The sequence below is a fragment of the Tachypleus tridentatus genome, chromosome 6, assembly GCF_004210375.1.
Source record: "Tachypleus tridentatus isolate NWPU-2018 chromosome 6, ASM421037v1, whole genome shotgun sequence".
Taxonomy (NCBI): domain Eukaryota; kingdom Metazoa; phylum Arthropoda; class Merostomata; order Xiphosura; family Limulidae; genus Tachypleus; species Tachypleus tridentatus.
In genome coordinates, this window is record NC_134830.1 from 103,827,658 (window position 1) to 103,842,633 (window position 14,976).

The window sequence follows — 14,976 nt, forward strand, 5'->3', positions numbered from 1 at the left end:
CTTGTACACGGCTTTACAATACATAGCATTTACATAAATATAAGCACCCCAGTGGCATAGCGGTATGGTTGCGGAATCACACCGCCATAAACCGGATTTCGATATCCGTGGTGGGCAGAGCACAAAATAGCCCATTGTGTAGCTTTGTACTTAATTCTAAACAAACAAACAAAACATAATTATAAATATATGATATTTATTCTGGGACGACAGAGGTAAGTCTTCGGATATATGTATGTATGTATATAATTTTTAACCGTAAACCTAAAAAATATGTAAGTATTTGAGGAGTTGTTAAAACCTGAGATTACACTATTACAGAAACTGAGAAAGCAGATTCCGTATACGTGAATACATAATATCAAAAGTGTTTATAGGATATTAGATATTAACTATTACACTATGTAACAAAATTTTTACTTTTTCTTGTTTCTGGGCAGAAAGTGTTATTTCTAAATTGCTTATGCCTAAAGTAAATGGAAAAGACCTGTTTTTTCTCTTCAAACTTTGCTTTTGTGACCTGGGTAATGAAAATTTCAAATTTACCCATTTTCCAGAACATTCAAGGTAGATTTAGTGCTGAGTAGCTGATAGAGAATTTTTTTGAACTTACAAGAATTTTCAAGAGCTTTCTAGAATGTTGTGAAACTTACAAGAATTTTCTAGGATGTTGTCGAACTTACGAGAATTTTCAAGAACCTTTTAGAATTTTCTACAACTTTCCATAGTAATATATACAAGGGCTCACCACTTCGGTTCAGTTCTAGCTGCCTAAGTGAACACATAGACCTATCTGCTATGTATGTGGCCAATTTTTCAAGACAAGAGCGAAAACGTACTCTGTGACAGCATCTGATAAAATGTGTGAAACCTACAAGGCATATTTCGGCATGCCTGTCGGGGATGAAGACAAGCCCTGGGCACCTCATTTTACCTGCGAGCACTGCATAACAACTCTAGAAGGTAAGACGGACAATTTTTACTTGCTTGAATAGTAAGATTTCATATTATACAAATTTTAGGCCTTTTAAAATATAAATATATATATATATATATTAATTTCCAATAGTATAGAAAAAAATATCGCATATAAAATATTTTGCATGAACCTCTTACACATTAGTTGTGGATGAAATAAACTTATTCTTCATAATAACAATTTTATTTTGCTCTTTTGTAGGATGGGGAAAGAGAGCCATGAAGTTCGTTATTCTAAGAATTTGGTGTGAGCCCACTTACCACTAAAGCAGTTGCTACTTCTGAATGGTGGACCCTTCCAAACGTCGGGCTGGCAAGAATTCATCTGCTGTCATGTATTTGGCCCTTACAGCATCCATCGCCCCAGTGCCACACTGCCCTGAGCTGTCTGAGGCAAAGGTCAAAGCTGGTGTTTTCGTTCGACCACAAATAAAGAAGATCCTGGAGTTCACAGAATTCCCCAAGAAGCTCAGTAGGAAAAAAAAAAAAAAAAGCTTGAGGTAGTTTTGTCACAGTGGTTCGGGCTTCTTGGGCAATCACAAGGCCGAAAATTATGTGGAACTGGTTGAGGTTCTGGTGAAGAACTACGGCAAAGTGGGCTGTAGGATGTCCATAAAAGTCCATATCCTTGACGCTCATCTTGATAAATTCAAGGAGAACATGGGAGCATGCTCAGAGGAGCAAGGCGAGTTCTTCCACCAAGATATACTGGACTTTGAACGCCGCTACCAAGGAGCGTATAACGAAAAAATGATGGAAGACTATACTTGGGGGTTGATACGTGAGAGTGATTTACATTACAGTCGCAAATCTCAAAAAACTACTCACTGCTAAACATTTTTGTTCATTTTTATATAACTTTATATAAATACATGTAAATCTTGATTCATATGTTGATCTATTCAGACCTTATGTAAAAGAAAATGTGTAAATTTGTCCGTTTTTACATAGAAAATAAGTTAGTTTTTAAATTTCATTATCCAGGTCAGAAAAGCAAAGTTTAAAGGGAATAATGGCCATTTTCTATACTTTTACAACATAAACAATTAAGAAATAACACATACTATCCAGGAACAAAATTTGTGTTACTTAGTCTTATAAAATAAATCTTCAAAGAGTTTAAAGAAATCAAGAATAAAATTTAAATTTTATTACTTAATGTAAGGATGTAACGATCGGATACTAGTAGAATATAAACTAATTTGTAATTGTGATTTAGTAGAAATAATAAAAATTTAGATTACTGATAAGTAGGCTTATGTGATCATATAGAATACTAGCAATGACAAATGAACAAATGGATGTATTATGTGAATTTGAACTTGTATAATTATAGATAAAATCATGTAAGTTCAATAAACAAAATAAGTTAGAAAAGTATTGAAAAAGTTATGCAAACGATAGGAAAAGAATATTAATCGTTCATTCATTTAATATCATATAATACAGTTAGAGATTTTACTTATCTGGCTTTCTTGTTGCTAGATTTTATTTTAATTTAAGATAAGATTGTCGATTTCCTAAAGTGGTATTAAGTTGTTGTTATAACACAAACCAAACTAATAATAACAAAAAAATTGGGCAGTATGAATATGTAAAATGTTTTAGTCATGCATTTTAAAAAGATGTAGTTATATTGAGACAGAAGTGTAATCATAATTCCGAGATATTGATTAAAGAAAACTTCTAATGTATCCAAAACCATTTTATGCATGCAGAGAATGAAGAAATAGTAAACCTAATACTATTTTCTACTTTTTAAAAGTAATTCTTTTTAGGATGAGTATTCTTCCACAGACATTTACACGATTTTGATTCGTACAATAAATGCTGTGTGACATTCCTGATCGCTTTTGGAAAGTGAGTGTACCTTTCCTTTTCGACGCAACATACTCGTGTACTGAGATCACAAAGATATGCTCAGTTCAAGGATCTATAATATCCATTACGAGGATATTCCTTATACTTAATGTGATTTGAAGACAATCTAATACGAATATACTTGTTTTGTAATGCATGAAAATCAGGAAACACAAAGGTCAATAGCAAATGCTATCACGTGTCCCAAGCATCAGTACGCAATTTAATCAGTAAGGATTGCTGTGTAGAAAAGTGGCAAAAGTCACGCGTACACAAATTGTTTCATTCCACAAAATATCCATTCAACAATCGCATATTTTAGCAGTTGAGGAATGGAACAGGTATTAATGCTATTCTATAGGAAGACATGCCGGTAAAATCATCAGTATTCTTCTGTTTGATCAAACCGATAAAACTCTGAAACCTGCCTTCTACTTATGATGTTGGTAGTGAAACAATAAGTGCTGTTGAATAGCAGGGTTCTATCAAGTCCACCAGCTCAAAGTAAAGACATCTATGCACTTATAATCCTTGCGTAACTTGGAGCAAAATTTTTACATGGAACAAATTTTTTTCTTAACTGCAATTAACCTTGTCAAGAGAATACAAAGCTGTATTATATTAACAATAGAAACCATGTAAATATTATGACGTCGCTTTCGATTTCAGAACAGTTTCTTTTGTATCATACTTAAAATAAAAAATATAACTACACGAGAATGACCAGATGAATAGGTATATAAAAATATATTATCAGTCAAAATATATTCTGTAAAGCAGTAATATATGTTTATTGATTGCCACATGAAGTTTTCCAGTAAACCTATAATGTGGAGGGACAAGTGTTTAAGCTAACTTTTTTTTTTTTATAAGAATTAGACAACTGGTTGCAACAGTTCGTCTTTCATTGACATTAATTTTGAACATCGTTTACTATATATATATAATTTTGGAACAGTTAAAAACTTCAATGACATGTAGCAAATCGAATGATCGAATGTCATATTTATTTTTAGTTGCTGAAATAACTTATGCGGTGAACAATTTAGGAGAATAAATGAGAAATATTAATGCTACTTATTCATCAAATACTATATAAATATAAGTTCACTATAGTGGGTAAATAACAACTATAAACACCATATATATATCTAGTTTTTAAAGAAAAGAGGTTTTGTTTCTTACACATTTCGTAACCTACATGTCGCTACGTTTATATTAAAATAAGTTTAAAACATAGTTATTTGTTTCTGAAGTTAAGTATATACGTAAATTGTATAATAAAGGTTTGAATTTCGCATAAAGAAGTGTAAGACTAGAAGGAAGGCAACTAGTCATCACCACCCAAGACCACCTCTTGGGCTACTCTTTTACCAATTAATAGTGGGATAGACAGTTACATTATAACGCCCACACGGCTGAAAGGGTGAACATGTTTGGTGTGACGGGGATTGAAACACGCGACCTTAAGATTACAAATCGAGCGCTTTAACTACTTAGCAATACACGGCCACACTTTTGTAACTTTGCATCTAGCGTGAATATCAACTTTGAATTTACACCCTAAAGTTGAATTTCTACATAGTATGATTGAAGTGACTACGTTGAATTGGAGAGACAGATTCTAGGTATACTCACCAAGAAAGAGTGATTTTTGTATTGTACGCTTTTGTAAATTAATATATATGTTATTATTTGATGTTTTTTTCTATTTTTTATATATATTTTTGTGAAACTACGAAATTGCTAAGTTGTATATTTTTCGTTGTTACTTATTATAGAGTACGCTAATAGAGGATTGGTTATTTAGTGAAAAAGACGCTAAAATAATTCATTATACAGAGAATTTGGAAGTCTTGACAGATAAAATTTTTAGAAACTTGCCAATTTTACAATAAAGAAAACGAGAAGTGGTTTGTTAAAGGAATCATCAAGTATAACCAAAGTATTTAAAGCAAGAAAAGGTGTTTTCAAAGTCTTTTGAATTTATCAAATGGTGAATTTCCTCAAGCAAATACAATTGGCCTTGGAATACAGATTACTGTTTTGAAAGTAGTTTTCTTTGTTTTAGATGATTACATGTTTGATATGTTACGTATTACAGTATCAAACAGTCTGAAACTAAGTTAAATTATAATTTAGATTTAGAAGTAAAACAAATGTTGATACGTATCCAATTTACGACACTTAGCAACAAAGTTGATAGACATAGTTGTTGTTTTTCAATACAACTATATCTTAATATGCAAACAATATTACAGTTTACGACAAATTATTACAAATACTGATTCATGTACAAAAGTTTTACAAGCTTATAAACAATATCGAGTCTTCTTTTTGGTCTGGAACGTCATTGACGTCTTATCGAGAGTTCATAATGAGCGACTTAATTTCGAGTCGATATAGGTTCAATTCACTTAACAAGGGGCTAGCGAGCTGTGAGTTCATTATCTCTGTCGGCCAAGCGCCGAGTTATTCCACCACTGAAGTTATGTGATGTTTTTGTAAAAATACTAATGTCCGATATGAATTAGCTGAAGTTAAACACTTTGTAATGTTCGAAATCTTTAAATGTTAAAAGTCAAATATCTGAAATTACCGATTAGTAAACGTTATGTCAGCCACAGTTACATATATATATATATATCTACTGCCTTTTGGCACGTTGCTTTGATCACAATTAAAGAAGTGAGAATAGTTCCTCGCATGTCACTCTGCGCAACACTATTGACAATACAGTAATATTTACATACACACATATATTGTTGATTTTTATACTCGAGAATATTCTACAATTTTAGTAAATGGGGGAATTTGGCAGTTAAGGTGTAACAATATAAGTAATGCACATTTTCAAATATGAATTTAACATAAACAAGCATCGACATTGAAATAGGTACAGGGTTTGGACAAAATAGTGGCCCCTTTGAAAGTGTTGTTAATTTATTATATCTTTTATTAAATAGCAGAAAAATATGTAAAACTATATATATTTTTAAAACTCACTTAATGGAACCTGTTTACATATTATCTTCAATCCTAATTTTAACACTGGATTTTGTATATAACAAAACTTTTCATGCTTTTAGTTACATTTTTTAAAAAAATGTTGTGCACCTGCTGTAGTTTCTTAGATCTTTTTATTCCAATTACTCTACAGCATGACCTAACAAGTTTATCTGCAGTTGTGGAGCCGTTAAAAGATATCATAGAATTAAAAGAATTGATGTTATGGAATGGCCAGGTCAATCACTTGATATCAATCCGATTTAAAATTTATATTATATGGGTTGAGTTAAGTCGATTAACAAAAGATCACAAGCCACACACGGAAGATGAACTTTTTGAAGGACTCAAAGAAGGACGACAGCCAATCACTTAGGAATATCTGCACAAACTCATTGAAAGCATGCCACGTCGATATGAAGCAGTACTGAAATCCAAAAGAATGCTGACTAAATATTAACTTGTGAAACTGGTTTTTGTTATTTTGAGTTTAATTTTTACGTTCGATTATTGCAAAGAGACTTGTTTGATCATTTTGTAGGCGAATTAGAAAAGGAGGTCTAAGAAACTACAGCAAACACAACACTTTTTATGAGAAAATATAACTAAAATCATAAAAGTTCAGGAGTTTACGAAAACCAGTGTTAAAAACTAAGATTTCAAGTCATATAGTTTTGCATATTTGTCTGTTTTCTAATAAAAGATATAACAAATTAACAACATTTTCAAAAGGGGCAACATTTTTGTTCAGCCCCTATATATCATAGAAAACCCGTCATAGATGACATACCAGCAGTTAACCATATTTACTGTTTCATAAAACATTTAATTATACGTTATATACCAATATGAATGAGTTACCTTGCTATACAATTATCTGCAAAAGCTGCAGGTGAAAAAGTGAGGAAAGTTTCTAAATTAGTTTTATTTAAACAACAGTATTTTAAAACTGTATGGAGTATGAAATGTTTGTATTACATCAACAATGTAAAGAGTGTTGCTTTGTAAACTTCAAAATCTATCTAACACATTTATCAGCTAATAATTTTACAATTTGTGAGATTAAATGAATACTTTATTAGGCTACTTGTTTAAATATATATATGGTATTTAAAATAACAGTACTGGTAAATAATCAACTACAACACTGAATTAGTTTGTTCTATCTCAATTTGAATTGTGTTTGTACTGTATTTTGTACTTTACTACAGGCTTGTATAAGTTTTTTTTTTTTTACAAAAGTTGTCATTTTTATTATTAATAATACAGCAGACCACAATAAAATCAATTTAGACCAACACAATATTTTAAGTTATTGCTGTTTATGTTTTTACCTATATAAGGAGACAAGTTTGTTTTTATTTGGTATTAAGCACAAAGGTACAAAAGGAACTATATGTGCTTTGCTAACCACGAGTATCGAAACCCGGTCTCTAGCAGTACAAGTCCACAGACATGCCTCTGGGGGGGCATTTTTTCAATTTATATAGCTATTTTCTTTTCATAATTTACAAAAGCTTAAAGAAACGGTATTATATAAATAGGCTGAAAAATACATGGCGAAGAGACAAGAAATGCCGTAAAACTGGCATTACTAAAATTGAAAATGTGAAATTATTACAAAATATTCAACCATCACATGGATATCTTTACTCTTAACTTAACATGGTTACATTCGATGATTTTGGAAACAACAATATGACTACCGCTTGACGTCATGTATCAAGTTAGTGATACTAGCCAATGCGCAGTTTAGTTCATTCGGTACAGAGATCAATGGATATATTTTGTGCACTTGCGCGCGATTTCACACTCGAAGGCTTTATCAGTACGAATTCGTAAGGTTTAAATGAATAGATGAAACTGTACAACTTTCGCTTATCCGCATTAAGAAAATTTTCTTGTTTATTCATTTTTTACTTCAATACGGTCTTCGTAAGCACAGAAAAAATATTTTCGTTATCTCTGTGAAGATCTTAGATATTAAGGATGTTAGACACCAAACAAAGATGGCGAACATGCATATCTGGTTAAGAAGTTGATCCCTGCCATCTCTATCGTTTTAAGTGTGATCGTGATAAATAACGTTTAAATTTTCCTGTGCTGTAAAATGGGTTGACTTTCACGCCAAATAAATGAACCATTCCGATTCTAACGACTGAGTTACGAGGGGCAATAGCCAAGTCAAAACACATGTAAATGTGTTCGGATAACAGAGTCGTGTGTGATCATATAATTAAATGAACATTTATATTCTGGCCCATGAATGGTGTATGCCCCATTAGTGTATGTGAACTTGCTAATCTCGAACAGTCACAACAATGTCGTGTTTTACAGCGTGACCTCAAAAGTGCTCGTTTTCTTAATAGAGTTTGTTGTTTTCAAGTCTTTTCAAATAAAACTTTTTTCTGTAGGTTTCACCTTTTGTTTTCTCTCATAACATTTCCATATTTCTCAATATATTAAACAAATAAAGTCCTTACATTTGTGCTTAGAAAATCAACAATATCTTAATAACCCAGTTTTCTATCTTTAATTATTAATTTGAACTTTTGTCATTGATTGGTATCCTATGCTTTATACATTATTATATATAAATTTAATGCTATTTATACTATGTTTATTGTTGTAACTTTCTGTTTCAGTTATAGTACGTATACAAAAGTGTCGCCACCTACGTAAATCGACCAACAAAGCTTCGATAGGTTTGAATTGAATAGTCCAGAAACGAAGAGCATCACAAACATACATACATATAAAGTAAACATTAAAAACAATAATGAAAAGCATATGACCTCGACTAGCAAGATCTATCTAATGTTCAATGTGGTAGGTGATTATCACCTATTAAATTTAAACTTTTTTCATGTGGGATATTATTAATATTAAAATTATGATCCAATGTGGGTGCTTCAGCCCATAAACGTCCCACACCTAAGCTATACTGTATTGTTTGTACAGATTTGTGGTAAGTTATTATCACAAATAAAACATAAAGATAAATAGAAATAACAATGAAATAGGTTATTAAAAACATATTACTGGGTTGATTAAAACATTATCTATACGTGTTAAGGTTCCAGGATTCACAATAGTCAAAGCTCTATTGAAATTAAATAAAACTCAAAAGGATAATCCTAAAACAAACTATTGCAAAAAACAACAACAACAAACAAAAACAAGAATCGATGACTTCTCCTCTATTATGGTCAGTTTGGGTCCAACGATTAGTGTGTCTTAATTGTGAGGCCGAGAGTTTATGGTTTTTCGCCTCTTTGCCGCATACTTTACGCGTTCAATAACTTTTTGTGCCATTTATGATTTCACGTAGCTAATTAATTACAATTTATTGTTAATGCAGAAAATAATTCTAACTTTGTATGACGTTCTTTCAATTTTTTTGTTTTTGTTTTACTGAATGAAAAAATAGATGTTCACGTTCTAGATTGTAACATGTGTGGTTTGCTGTGTAAGACACATTTTTATCTACAAGGAATGATTATCGATTTTTAAAATAATTGAATCTAATATTCAATTCAACCTATGGCATTAGAAGCACTTTGTATCATGCTATTTGAAATTATTACAGTAACTTGAATTTTCACTTCATTTAGTCTAAGATATTTCAAGATTTTCATATACCTTGCAGTTGTTTTCTTGACTAATGTCGACACAAACTAAGTTAGTGATGTTATATACATATGTGTATATCATTTTTTATTTGTTTGTTATTAAGCGCAAAGGTAAACAATGGGCTATTCGTGCTGTACCCATCGAAGGGCTTTTGGAACTGAATACTTATTTTGGCTCAAGTAACGTCATGATACAACGCTGTCAGGATTAGCAGGGGAAGAATAATTTATTTATTTTTTATCAAGTGAAGTAGCTTAATCTTGTACACCAACATTTATTACACTCTTAATATAATTTTTGGATCATAATATAAAATGCTAAGTACATGGATTAAGTTTTCTTACTTCCTTATACTTTACTTGCAGCTAACATGAAAATACTTTCTACATTTTGTTTTAAAATCTATCTATCTATATATCTGTCTTTTTCAAGTTATAATCCTAAAATCTGCTTGCTTCTCTTGTTCAATAATTCCCTACTTATACAAGTTAGACCAGGCGTGACTAAATGGTTGGTGTTTCCAGACTATGAATTTGAAAAGCCATGACTAACGTGCTAAAACTGGAACGTTTTGAACGTTGGAACTGGAGAAGGGTTATAACAATGGTGATAAATTTCAACTTCTCAGTTTGCTTTTTGTTTGGCTGAAGTTAAGCTCAAAAGTACACAAAGAGCTATCTGTGCTTTACCAACCACGGTAATCGAAACCCGGTTTCTAGCGTTATAAGTCCGCAGACATACCGCTGTGCCACTTGGGGAGAGAGACTCTTCAATCATTCAAGAATAGCTCAAAAGATGATGGTAGGTTGTACTTCATCTAGTCTGTTAGCTCCAAATCAGATTTGGCTAAGCAGGTATTGTCTTTAGGTAGCTGAGAGTAAACATTCTAAAAAACAAATAAACCTTACAGGTTAGAGTTATATTCCCTTTTGGAAGTAATTAGTAGTGCTTCTATGAAGACCCGACATGGCCAGGTGGGTTAAGGCGTGCGACTCGCAATCTGAGGGTCGTGGGTTCGCATCCCCGTCGCTCCAAACATGCTCGCCATTTCAGCCGTGGGAGCGTTATAATGTGACGATAAATCCCACTATTCGTTGGTAAACGAGTAGCCCAAGAGTTGGCGGCGGGTGGTGATGACTAGCTGCCTTCCCTCTAGTCTTACACTTCTAAATCAGGGACGACTAGCGCAAGTAGCCCTCGGGTAGCTTTGCGAGAATTTCAAAAACAAACAAAATGCTTCTGTGAAATTGGAACGCATTTTAAATTTATGCATAAATACTTAGATATGAGTAAAAGATATTTCGATAATTTTGTCATTAGTAGGTAAACACATTAAAATTTCTATCGCAAGAAATATAGAAGTATTTTAACAGTTTTCCCAAGATGCAACAAGGTATTTATTGTTCTATGGTTATAAATGATATTTTTCATAGAAAGTAAATACAAAAAGAAATTAAAGTTAAATAATATCAGGCTTTCACAATAAAATAGAATTAGTTTTATTTTACTGTAATATTCAACTGTTTGAAAAAGGGAGCTCGCACGGCAAGTGCTTCGGTCATAATGAACTTAAAATTATTCCCTGTATCGTTATGAGTTATATTGCGTAACAATGGAATACCTAGCTATTATATGTTAACTGTTGTAGTTGTTTTTTTGTTTAATATATAATAAAGCTTTATGCTTAGGTTTCTAAAATTATTACTGTATAAATTTCCGGAATCTCGAACCTTGCAGACATTTCACACAAGTAAATCTGTCGGTGCTTGACTGACAGTAGTTAACATCGTGCTTTCCTAATTTTGTTACGAGAAAAGGGTTGTAGTAATAATGAAGAAACACCAAGGTGACAGCCAGAAACTAGAAAAACTGTTAGTTGAATATCACAAAAATCTGGAGAAGTGTACGAAAAATAAGGGAAGTGCGAGTACATAGAGTTTACCTTTTGAAAATGAAATTGATATCAATTTCCAGAAATATGTAGACAAGGCTGTGCATACGCAAATTATCATTGTACAAGTGCTACTGAAATAGCCATGACCTACTTTGTTGAAACAGACGACCATAGTAACTTCTCACAGAGCAACTGTAAGTTGTAGTTATACTATTTGCGGAAAAAAAGCTTTGAATCTCAGAAACAGTTCATACACTTGTAGTTCCTAAACTGAATCAGCATACACTATTTTGTAACTATGTAGAAATGTAAGATTTCTTAGAAAATAATTTTCTTCTATTTCCAAATATCACAAACATTAATCATACCTAATTATTTACTTTGTGGTCTTTTATGAGGATACAACATTTTATAAATAATTTTTATTCCTATTTTAGTCTTCCTTAGATTATTTCTCAGTTGTTCAATTTACATCTGTTTTATACAAAACAATAAGTACTAGTCAAAACTTAAAAGTGACGTACTCTAAGTAATAATCTCAGATTAAACTAAAACATCCTGCACAATGCTTAGGTGCGTACCACCTTCCAAAATAGATAATAAGAACGAAAAGAAAGAAAAGGAAGAAAAACAAAAAAATAAACTTACAGAATTGGCATTAGTGACATAAATATAAAAGACTACCTGCCTAATAAGGTAGCTTATGTGTATTTAGACTATTATATTATAATAATTGAACAGTATTATAGATATCGAGGGGTTAAACGAGGTGGTTTATTTTAGTTGAAGAATAATGTGGACTTTTAAATCTTTTAATCGGTAATTCCGTTTAAGAAAACGACATTTCTTTAATAGTCAATGATCCTCTAGCAAAAATTAACATAAACATTAATATTCCTAATACGCTCGACTAGATATATTTTCAGACCAATAATTTTATACAAAAACTTAAATGTATTTTCTGGATAAAGTCAGTTATTGTAAGACGTGTTTTTGGGATCCTGTTATAAGGATAAATGTTGTTCTATCCACAGAACAAAAAACATTTGCAAAAATAATCAATGTAGTATGATTAAAACAAATACATAATACTCTGCAGCATACTTAGCTTCATGCAACCTATGACCCCAATGTTACAAGTGTGAATGATTAGGCTTAGGTCAGAGGTTTATAACTTCATAATTAATTTCAAATATCCGAGACAAATCACTGTCAAAGACACGGAAAACATGGCTTAGAAGTTGTATTTTTTGTTTTTGCTACCTACAAAAAGCCTTACGTTTTTTTTCGTTTCCTTCTTGTAAGATACGTGACATTTATCATCCAACTTTCAAATGAACTTAATCTCTAAAATATTTTAAAGATTTATTGTATTGTAAACAAGTAAATTTATAGTACAACAGATATCTTTTCTGCCTTTTAAAGATATATCTATAGTTCAACTTTCAAATGAAATTAATATCTAAAATATTTTCTTGTTAATTTTATCAACGTGTCGATCAGCAAATGAGTAACAAGAAAACTGTAAAAGGGTGAAAACTTGTATAATTGTTAAAAATGAGAAGATACTATACACTAATAAGCGATATGCAGAAAACAAATACACTGCCTGTTTGTAAATGAAGAACAAAGCAACACAATGGGCTATCTGTGCTCTATCCATCACGTCTATCGAAACCTGGTGCCTACCATTGTAAGTACGCAGAATTTTTATTTAAAAACCCTCATAGAGGGAGCATATGCATAAAAACAGTATAAATAAAACAAACGAATATATTATAATGATATACATACTTTAGTACCATTCAATTATACCGCTATGCCGCTGAGGGCACAAGCGTACTGTCACACTTTACAATTCTTAATTATCCACTGTAGTGTTCATGTCTGAGCTTGTTAAATATTACTTTTATCTGTGTGTTTAATATGAAACAGGTGTTGTAACATCTAACAGTGAATCAAAGTATTTCAAAATGTGAATTTTATTTACCTTCTTTCACCGAAACAGAAAATACATAAAAATTCATAAAGTTTTACATATTTTAAGTTATCTTCGATCGGAATGCCAGTGTATCGGTATTGGTTGCTCTTTGTATCAATTCGTTTCCGTGCAATAACCAAAAGCTGTTAAAGAATCCCACGTGAGTAAGCAATGGGAGAAAACTTTCGCTATAGTATCTCAAAGCCCTAACACATGTCTATGGACTAACATTACGAGAACAACGATAGTGTGCATATAGAATATCGTAATTTACAAACACACAAAGAAGAATGCATCTTTTACCCCTTGTGATGAGTTAACCATCCAATATACGCAGTTAAATAAAGATAACTAAATTTATATTTTTCATTATACTAATATAAAACTAAGTAGAGCCATTATTGACAGTTAACTTTGATATTTACAAATTAGCATCAGTCCTATAGTTCTTGGAATGTACGATGTTTTTTTTTTGTTTTTTGAATTTCGCACAGCGCTACTCGAGGGCTATCTGTGCTAGGCGTCCCTAATTTAGTAGTGTAAGACTAGAGGGAATGCATCTAGTCATTACCACCCACCGCCAACCATTAAACTACTCTTTTACCAACGAATAGTGGGATTGATCGTCACATTATAACGCTCCCACGGCTGAAAGGGCGAGCATGTTTGGCGCGAGGGGGATGCGAACCCGCGACCCTCACATTACGAGTCGCACGCCTTAACACGCTTGGCCATGCCGGGCCGGAAATTACGATTTATTGCTTCAGTAGTTTTCTTTATAACCACAATTGTTGTTTCAAACATTACAAATATTTTGAATGTTTATTAACAAGATTATTGTCTAACATAATAATCCGTTAAGCTTCATATGAAGTTGAAAAACAAACCTTATCTATCTCAAGACGGCAGGTATGGGTATTAAACCTTTTATCAATATAAAGTAGAGAACAACGTTTTGACCTGCTTAGGTCATCTTCAGGTTAACAAAAAGAGTTTGCAACTGACCATTGCAGGGTACATGTCTTCGGGACGAAAGTGTAAACGGGTACGTAATTATAGGGGACGTTGTAATATATTTTATCTCATTCATTACTACAGGTATAAAGGTGTTCCTTTATATTGGTTTAATTTTGGTTTGAGTTGTTGTATAAGTAGGGCTTCTTTGATTTTGCGTTTGTTTATATTTGGATGTTTTCTATGGTTATGTTCTGTTTAACTGAGTAGCAGCGTTTAAAAACATGTGTTGTTTCGTTTTATTTTTTGATTCTGGTTTCCAATTTTCTTCTTGTTTCTCCAATACAGAAGTCGTTGAAGCTGTTGCATTGTAATTATAAATAATGTTGACGTTGTGTGTGTTGTTCTTACATAGTATGGACTTTAGTTTTGTACCTAGTTTTTAATAAATTTGGTGTTATGTTTTGTTATAAGTTTTTCCAAATGTTGATTATTTTCCCGCTGATATAGGGAGTATGTAGTCTGCAACAATGTCAAGTTTTGTAGTTTCTTGTTTCTTGGGATTTATTATTGTTTGTTTGTTGTTGACCATGTTGTTGATCTAGGTGTGTGGGTGTGTAATTTTTTTCAACGGTTGTTCAAAGATATTTGTTGATGTTGATGAAGTGCT